The 9,254-nt window shown below is 42.1% G+C and overlaps 1 pseudogene; it reads right to left on the bottom strand.

Moving 5' to 3' along the window:
• Window positions 1-2,693: 2,693 nt before the first annotated feature.
• On the bottom strand, window positions 2,694-3,997 carry LOC115844315 (lysosomal dipeptide transporter MFSD1-like; annotated as a pseudogene).
• Window positions 3,998-9,254: the final 5,257 nt, after the last annotated feature.

Raw genomic sequence — 9,254 nt, 5'->3', positions numbered from 1 at the left:
GAGGGAAGCTTACAGGAGGATAGTTAGTGGGATAAACCAAGGTCTGTATTAGTAAGCTGGGCTTGAGTGGCAATTGACAGTCATCCACTCCCATCTCTTTATCTATTTTATGTTGCCCTCATCCTCAGCTTGCATTTCTTCTGGTCTAGTTGGCTTATCTTCTGAGCTAGTTGAGCCCCTGGTCACCATGCCCTTTACAGGCTATGGCTGTTGCGCTCATTGGTTTACCTTCAAATTTGGGCAAAAGAATACCCAGAGATGCCCAAATGGATCACCGGGGTGCCAAATATATTCCACCCTGCCATATCTCCTAATGATGATCAGGGCCAGTTATTCTTGACAGGATGATGATGCCTTTCTTGCATACTGCTTCTTTGGCAAAAGGATGCCAAAGTGCTTGGGTACCAACTATAGATTAAAAATCGCTGAGTCTCCTTTGGGAGCAGGAGGGAAGCCTCGACCTCTAGTTTGAGCAAGGGGGAAGCATTTGTCCTTAACAGGGAGGAGTGGGCCACTTCTACACATACTTGGAGGACTTAGAGGAATCTATGGATTCTGGATTTATAATGTATCAACTTAGATGATTCCTATCCCATATCTCACAGTCCCATTCTTTGCCAGCAACAGCCTTGACCTTAGCATAGTGGATTGAGAAATTAATTTTCTTTGGAACTCTGCTAAGTACTGGGCCTATTCCTCAGCGTTCTCTGTCCTCCAGCTGCAGGAGATAAGATTATGTGCTGCCACGGAGACCTCCTGACTTTCACACTTAGCTGTTTATTTTTTCCCCAAACTTTGGATTTTAAAGAATTGAGATGTAATTCACATATCATAACATTCACCCTTTTAAAGTGTAAAATTCTTTGGTTTTAGTATATTCATACAGTTGTACTTCTAATTCAAAACATTTCTATTTCAAAACATTTCCATCACCCCAGAAAGAAACCCTGAGCCCATAATACTCGTCATTCCCTTCTTCTAGCTTCTGGAAAGCACTAATCTACTTTGTCTCTATGGATTTGTCTATTCCATGCATTTCATATAAGTTTTAATGAAATATGTGATTTTTGTGTCTGGTTTCTTTTACTCAGGATGTTTTCAAGGTTCATCCATGTTATAGCATGTATCAGTACTTCAGTTCCTTTTTATGATTAAATAATAATCCACTGTTTGGATATAGCATATTTTGTTTATCCACTCATCAGTTGATGGACATTTGGGTTGTCTCCACCTTTTGGATGTTATAAATAATGCTGCTGTGAACATTCATGTACAAGGTTTTTTTGACATATATTTTTGAATTCTCTCAGGTATACACATAGGAGTAGAATTGCTGGATCATATGGTAACTCTATGTTTAACTTTTTGAGGAACTGCCAGGCTGTTTTTCAAAGCAGCTGTGTGATTTTAATTCCCATCAGCAATGTAGGAGGGTTCCAATTTTCCACATTATGGTCGATATTTGTTATTGTTTATATTTTTGACCGGTCACCTAGTGAGTGTAAAGTGGGATCTCATTGGGGTTTTGAGTTGCATTTCCGTAATGACTCAAGACAGCAATGTGCTTGTTCATTTGTATATCTTCTTTGGAAAAATGTCTTAGTCCTTTGCTCATTTTTAAATTTTATTTATTTTATCTTTGGCTGCGTTGAGTCTTTGTTGCTGCACACGGGCTTTCTCTAGTTGCAGAGAGCGGGGCCTCTTTGTTGTGGTGCACAGGCTTCTCATTACGGTGGCTTCTCTTGTTGCGGAGCACAGGCTCTAGGCTCATGGGCTTCAGTCGTTGTGGCGCATGGGCTTAGTTGCTCCGCAGCATGTGGAATCTTCCCAGACCAGGGCTCGAACCCGTGTCCCCTGCATTGACAGGCGGATTCTCAACCACTGCACCACCAGGGAAGCCCTTTGGCTTATTTTTTACTGGGATTGTCTTTTTGTCATGGAGGTGTTCTTTGGATATTAAACTCTTATCAGATATGTGTTTCGGAAATGCTTTCCCCCATTCCGTGGTTTGTCTTTTCACTCTTCTGATAGTGTACCTTTTTTTTTTCTTTTGCAATGTTTGTTTATCCTTGTAGGTATGCAATTATCATAGTTTACAGGACGTTTTTTAGTAATTAATTGGACTATAAGAAAAACCATACAAAAAGTTTGTACCACAAAATTATGTCCCTGGGAATTAGGGTCCTCAGTAACAGAAATAAAGAAGCTCGAAAGGGTCACTGCTCAGCAACCTCTGGTAACTAAAGAGAGCAGAGCACAATCTGCTATTTGTGGAAATGAGGCTTCATAAAAATATCTTTCAAATATTCCCTATTACAAAAGGGAATGCCTATTAAAATGCCATTGTTTATTCTATATAAAATATCCATTCTACCCCCTCAAAAACTTTTTTTTTTTTGCTTTAAGATAAAGCAAAGGCCATATTCCTAAGATACACTTTGTGGAAATTATCTCAATACAAGATCCAAAGATTTCCATTATTTACTGTCCTTACTGAAAATCACCTGCATGTACCAGATGCAATTTTCTAAACTTCATCATTGATGAGCCTATTCCAAAGCAGAATTCTTCAGCAATACAAAAGACACAGGCTAAAATAGTCCTCACAGTTATACTTTAAAATAGATGTATTCAAAATATAAATATAATAATTCTCCAGAGCATTATTTTTCCTAACGACTAAACTCTAAATTAAAAAAAAAAAAATGGAAGTTTTCAAACCAATGATGTGTGCAGCCCATTCTCATGACACAGTCATTTAAACTTCTCATTCTGCATGAGAAAGTTTTATTTCTTCCCTTTGTCTTGCGGAATAATTTAGGTTCCTACCTTGGGCACGATTCACCAAGTAGAGTAAGACCACAGATAAAAGTGAGAAAGAAACACAGGCAATGAAGAAAACTTCTAAAAACAGATATCCCCAAATATCCAATATCATGCCAGCAATGATGGAAATGACTGCCAACCCAAGATTCTGAATGGACTGCATGAAGCCGTATGCAGTTCCCAGTTGATGTTTGGGAACTACAAATGCCACCATTGGCCACAATGCACAGGCAGGCAATGAGTAGAGAGTCCCAGGAGACACATAGCAATCCAAGGGTTCCACAGCCTGAAGGCCAGCATCATATGGGAAGCAAGAGTGGTCACCACTGCACACAGAACCCAGATGATGTTGTTTCCTGTTTTATCCACTAGAAGCCCAAATATTGGGGACATGGGAGCTGATATTACATACACAATACTGTTAATAGCACTCGCTGCCTGGGAGGAAAAGCCAAATTTCTCTGTAAGAAAACTTGCCCAAGTCCAGTGAAAGGGAACACAGCAACATAACAGCAGACACAGGTGATGAATATGAGCCACAGGGGGAAGGAGAAGTCCTTCACATCAGTGAACTTGATAACTTCACCCGTTTTTCCTTGCTCTTTACGAAGGATTCATTCTGCTCTCTGATCCGAGTAAGCAAGGGCCAAGGCACAGACTAGTGAAAGAAGACATGTTATACCCCCGATCATAAGTGTGACCCCAAGGGTTGTGTGACCAGAACCCAATGAAGCTTCAACCTTAGAATACAGCCATCCCGTGGGGTTCATGTTTACTGTACTTCCAATTCTAGCCATGCTAAGCTGGAGTCCAAACACCAAGTTTAATTCTTTGCCTTTAAACCAACTCACAGCATATGTATTCTGGGCAACTGCTAAGGACTCCCCACCAATCCCAAACACAAACCTTCTAAATTCCATCAGCCAAAAAGCACGAAATATTCCACCCAGAGCAAAAACAACCTGTCCAACGCAAACAAAGCAACTAAACATAACGGCGCCCCATCGTATTCCAGATACGCAGTCTATCAAAAAGCCACCAAAGAAACACAAAACTACGTTGGGCCAAGAATACCAGGCATGCAGCGTCATGAATTTCGTGGTATTCACCTGAATATCCCGTTTAACCTGAGTCTGAAGGGCAGCAGGATTATCATAGCAAAAACAGCTGCCGAAACCAAGGAAGCAACAGCACCAAAAGCTGGTGCGCCAGGCGACTGGGGTCGCAGAGGGCCGGCAGCGCCCCGGGGGCAGGGGGAGGTAACGGGGGCGCCTCTGCTGGCCTCGTTGCGGCAGCGGCGCCCCTGCTTCCTCATCCTCCATTGGGCCAACAGAGACCGAGAGACGACAGTGACTCCTGACAGTGTACTTTTGATACACAGAAATCTTTCATTTTAGTGAAGTTCAATTTATCTAATTTTGTTGCCTGTGCTTCTGGTTTCATGTTTAAGAAACCATTGCCAAATCTAAGGTCGTGAGGGTTTGCCCCTGTATTTTCTTCTAAGAGTTTTACAGTTTTAGTTCTTTATTTATTTATTGAAATATAGTTGATGTACAATGTTGTGTTAGTTTTAGTTGTACAGCAAAGTGATTCAATTATATATATCTATCCTTTTTCAGATTCATTGTGTTAGATTATTACAAGATACTGAGTATAATTCTCTGTGCTGTACAGTAGGTCCTTATTGGTTATATATTTTTTATATATAGTAGTGTGTATACGTTAATCCAGAACTCCTAATTTATCCCTCTCCCCCTTCCCCTTTGGTAACCATAAGTTTGTTTTCTGTGCCTGAGTTATTACTCAGCCATAAAAAAAGAATGAAATAATGCCATTTGTAGCAACATGGATGGACCTAGAGATTATCATAGTGAAGTAAGTCAGGCAGAGAAAGACAAATATCATATGATATCGCCTATATGTGGAATCTTAAAAAATGATACAAATGAACTTATTTATAGTTTCAGTTCTTAAATTTAAGTATTTGATCCACTTTGTGTTAATTTTTTGTATATTCTGAGTTAGAGGTTCAACCTTATTCTTTTGTATGTGGATATCCAGTTGTCCCAACATCACTTATTGAAGAGACTATTCTTTCCCTATTGAATAGACTTGGTACCATTGTCAAAAACCATCAATATATGAATTTATTACTGGACTCCATTGATTTATATGTCTGTCTTTATACCAGTACTGCCCTGTCTTGATTACTGTATCTTTGTAGTAAGTTTGAAATCAGGAAGTATGAGTCCTCCAACTTTATTTCACATATAGCTTTTAATTAACGATTTATCACCACCAGACTTTCATTCTTTTTCTCCAGAGCATAAATTCTCAGAAACTGCTCTAATTATATTTTTCTTAGAATGTCTATTTTCTCAAATTCTCCAAGCCCTGATACATTGCACCTGCTAAACCGTTTCTTCCCACTGGTGTACCATCCCAGTTCACCACGGGTGAAAATAACAATTGCACTGTCTACTTCGATCCAGGTTTCTTAGAATCTAGTTTTATAATATTCTTCTGGCTTCTTCTGGTCCATGTTGAGTAGGTGGAGGGCAGGTAGGAGGACCTGGAGTTACCTGAGATCCACCACCAGTGATGGGGTTCTCATTGCTAGTCAGCCAGAGAATATTCAAATACCAAAACCTCATCTTCATATTTGCTTTCTCAGAGGCTACTGGTAATAACTGAAGCAGACTCTGAGACAGACATTAGCGTGCAGGGAACTTATTAGGGGCCCAGTATTTGTTGGGGAAGGAAAGGAAGAGGCATTGGACAGAGGTAGAAATTGGGCTGTGATGCAGTCTCCACGTAGCCTCAGCCAACTTCACGGGGAGCTCAGAAGCTGGGGAGGCCCTGCAGAGTTGCCCCGAGTTGGGGTGAGAGTCAGGAAACTTGTGTACGGACTAGTCATCTTATGCGCTTCTGTTTATGGGGGATGCAGCTGTCTTCAGCTGAAGGCAGTTCCTGGAGAGGGCTGAGAGTTGAGGAGTCTGCCAGCAGCTCTTACAGCCACTGAGAAATAGGCCCTTCAGCCCCGAAAAGGGGATCTGAACGCTTATCACAGAGCCCACCATCAGAATCTGTCAACCAAGAAATATAATTCCAGTGATATGTCTGAGACAGTTCAGGCTTTTGGCATCCTCTTATTTTCCCACTGATATGAAAGAGGGGGTTGGAGAGCAGGAAGGCATTAGGCACTGGAGGTAGTACAGGACCAAATGCAGGGGGATTGTAGAGAAGGCTAAAGCGGCTGAGGGGAGAGAAGACAGTTCTCTGATTCCATGATTGCATCCAGGATCTGCTTGCACTCAGTTGTGAAGAAATGGAAGCAGAAGGCTATATTTAATTTAATATAATTTTTAAATTTTTTGCCTTTACACAGCAGAAATTGATCTTCTCACAGTTCTGGAGGCCAGAACTCCAAAGTCAAGGTGTCACCAGGGCTGTTCTCCCTCTGAGGGCTCTAGGGGAAGATTCTTCCTTGCCTCTTCCAGCTACTGGTGGCCCCAGGTGTTCTTTGGCTTGTGGCTGTGTCACATCTTCTGGCCTTCTCCTCTCTCTTTTCTCCTCTTCTGTTTCCACTTCGACATGGTTTTCTTCTCATTGGTCAGATGTGTAGTCATTGCTCGGTCAGCCGTTAGGTTTTTTCAGAGGTTAGTTGTTCCATATGTAGCTGTAGACCTGGTGTATCCATGAGAGAAAGTGAGTTCAGGATCTTTCTACATTGCCACCTTGAACCAGAACTGCTGCATTTTATTGGAACTTAGCCGAGACCTTCTCTAACCCTACAGCACCGGTGTGGCTTCGCACGGTTTGTGAAGATTTCTTCACCTAAGTAAAGGAATTTTATTTTCAGAGGATTCTCGTTAGAGTGTTGTTTTGTTGGAGTTCACTGTTAGTGTCAATGACGTCGATTTATTGGTGTTGCACGTTGGGTTCTCCAGGATTCATGCTCTGAGACAGGGGTTTTTGTTATGGTTGTGTATTAGGGAGTGTCCTTGGGGTGAGACCTATCGGCAGGGCTGGGCAGGTGAGGAGCCCAGCTAGATAGAGGCCCAGGCTGGCAGCCTCTGCTGACCCCATGGGGAGCTCTGGAGCTGAAAGGGCCCGTCAGAGATGCCTCACATTGGGCCAGAGCTTCCAGTCCTTTATCCCTTGATTAGTCATTGTATGCAGGCTACTCCTGGAAGGGTGTGACTTTGGGTGAAGGGGGTTCAGCGTGGCTGAGGCAGAGGGAGTCCTGAGGAGGCTGCCAGGCAAGGCCACACGCTCTGACTTTCTCAGTGTCCCGTGGCTCCTCAGTGTCAGGAATCTAGATTTTCTGACTCCTACTTAGGAGATGTTTCCTCTCTCACCTCCTGTAACTGCACAGTGGGGCCGGCACCAAGCTTGCCGCTGTGTTTTCTGGGCCTTGTTCTTGGCGGCAGTGTTGAGCTGTGTGGACTTTTTGTGAGAGTAATATTTTTGAAAGACCTCAGGTGGCCTAGGTTTAGCAGAGTCAGCTCCAGGATTGGCCGAGGCAAAGCATTCCTCGAATGGATTCACTGCTAATTCACCAAGTTCCCTTGGACAATTTATAATAAATCTGAAGGGACACCGAACCAGCCGGCTTGCTTCCCATTTTTGTTCATTTCCAGGGTGGATACGGAGTTTGGCGTCTCCCTGGCTCTTTTTGCTGCCTGAACATGTCAGTCTTGAACTAAAAATAGCCTGCAGCTCACTGGGGTCGATGTGGGTTGACTAGAGCTCAACTTCTCAGCAACTCGGAGGAGGTTGGAGAGGAAGATGAAGGGGATCATTAAAGGAAAGAGATTTTATTTAGTGGTTAATGTAGATGGCTTTGAGCTTTAGAAAATAAGAGTGATTGCTTCATGAAGTCTAGGTTGACAAAAAGGAGGTTATTTATCAACATTAGGAGAGCAAGGAATTGTTTTGCAGACATGTAGGCACGATAGGAGAGAGGCAATGACTGATGGCTTAGGAGGCACTATGGAGGTAAAGCAAAGAGTGTAGTCTAGGAGTGGATACGGAGTCAGTCTCTCGATGCTCGTTCTGATTCTGCTACTTACGAGCACATACCTTTGGGTCAAAGTCTTGCTCTCTCTTGGTTTTAGATTTTCCATCTTTAAAATGGGTCCGATTACATATGATTTGCCTTATTCCTTTGATGGTTACAAGGAGCCAATGAAATAATAGCTGTAAAGGTGTGAAGTTCCATAGACAAAAGAATAAATATCTAGGGCTCTCTCACATGAATCTCAAGGCTTTGGGCAATTCTTGAGACTCTGGGATACATACGAAATGGATAGAGTTTGGAAGATCATAGATCTGGGAGGTCCTAATTACCTCAGGAAGCATGGTTTAGAGGAAGGAAACCGGTTTCTAGTTCCTCTTCTCTGGCTTCCAGGAGTCTTGATTCATCTGTTCCTTTGGAGGTTCTCTGGAAATTGAGACTTCACTGGGCCCTTATAGGTGGCTTTAGTCTGTTTGGCCCTGTCTCAACTGTCTTGGACAAAATGAGCTTCTCTTGGAGCAACTAAAAGTTCAGGAAATGAGTCAGAATGACTGATAGTATCTAGTGGTGCAAGATGATGCGGCTCTAACAAGAATATATTCTTTGTGTAGAAATTGAAGGTTTGAGAAAAAACGCACATCTCTTGTGAGAACTCAGTCAAGTAATAATGAAATTTTGGAATGAATATTCTCTACAGATTCCTGATGAAGATACGTATGTGAGAAGACCATGATGTTTCATGGAAGACATAGCAGAAGCAGGACTCATCTGCTCTATTGACGTAACCTTCTGACTCATCTTACTGTGTCTAGTTTCCTCTGTTCCAGTTCATTCTTCACACTCTCGAAAGAGTTACCTCTCTAAATCTGCTTGTGCTGTTTTTCCTGCTTAACTCTGTTGCTTTCAAACTAAGGTCTAAATTCTTCAGTGTAGCATATGCTAGACTCTAGGGCAGGGATTTTGTTTGCCATGTGCCTACATTATCTAGGATAATTTCTAGCAAATAGTTAAATGCCCAATGAATATTTGTGTATGAATTAATAAAGAACATTCATGATTGGGCTTTAATCCACCTTTTCAGTTACCTCTCCTGTCCCCTCTTGCTCTACCTATTGGGGACAGGTGACTCGCTGTTCCCAAAATCAGTTTGCTTATTTCAATCCGTGTCTTTGAAATACTTTTCTTGCTGACTGGAATGATCCCCTTTATCACCTGTGGCTGAAAAATATTCTTTTGATTCTTTAATATTCAGCTCAGTTGTCACCACTTCTTTGATGACTTTGTTGACCCTCATGGTCTATGTTCCATTTGACTTTGTTCTGCAGTGGTCGCACTTCGAATGCTGTAAAGCAATGGTATCCACGTCTGTGTCCCTCACAAGGTCTTATCTTGCTTATCTTTGTCAAGT

This window comes from Globicephala melas, chromosome 10 (genome assembly GCF_963455315.2).
Source record: "Globicephala melas chromosome 10, mGloMel1.2, whole genome shotgun sequence".
Classification (NCBI taxonomy): domain Eukaryota; kingdom Metazoa; phylum Chordata; class Mammalia; order Artiodactyla; family Delphinidae; genus Globicephala; species Globicephala melas.
This window is presented reverse-complemented; position numbering and strand designations above follow the sequence as displayed.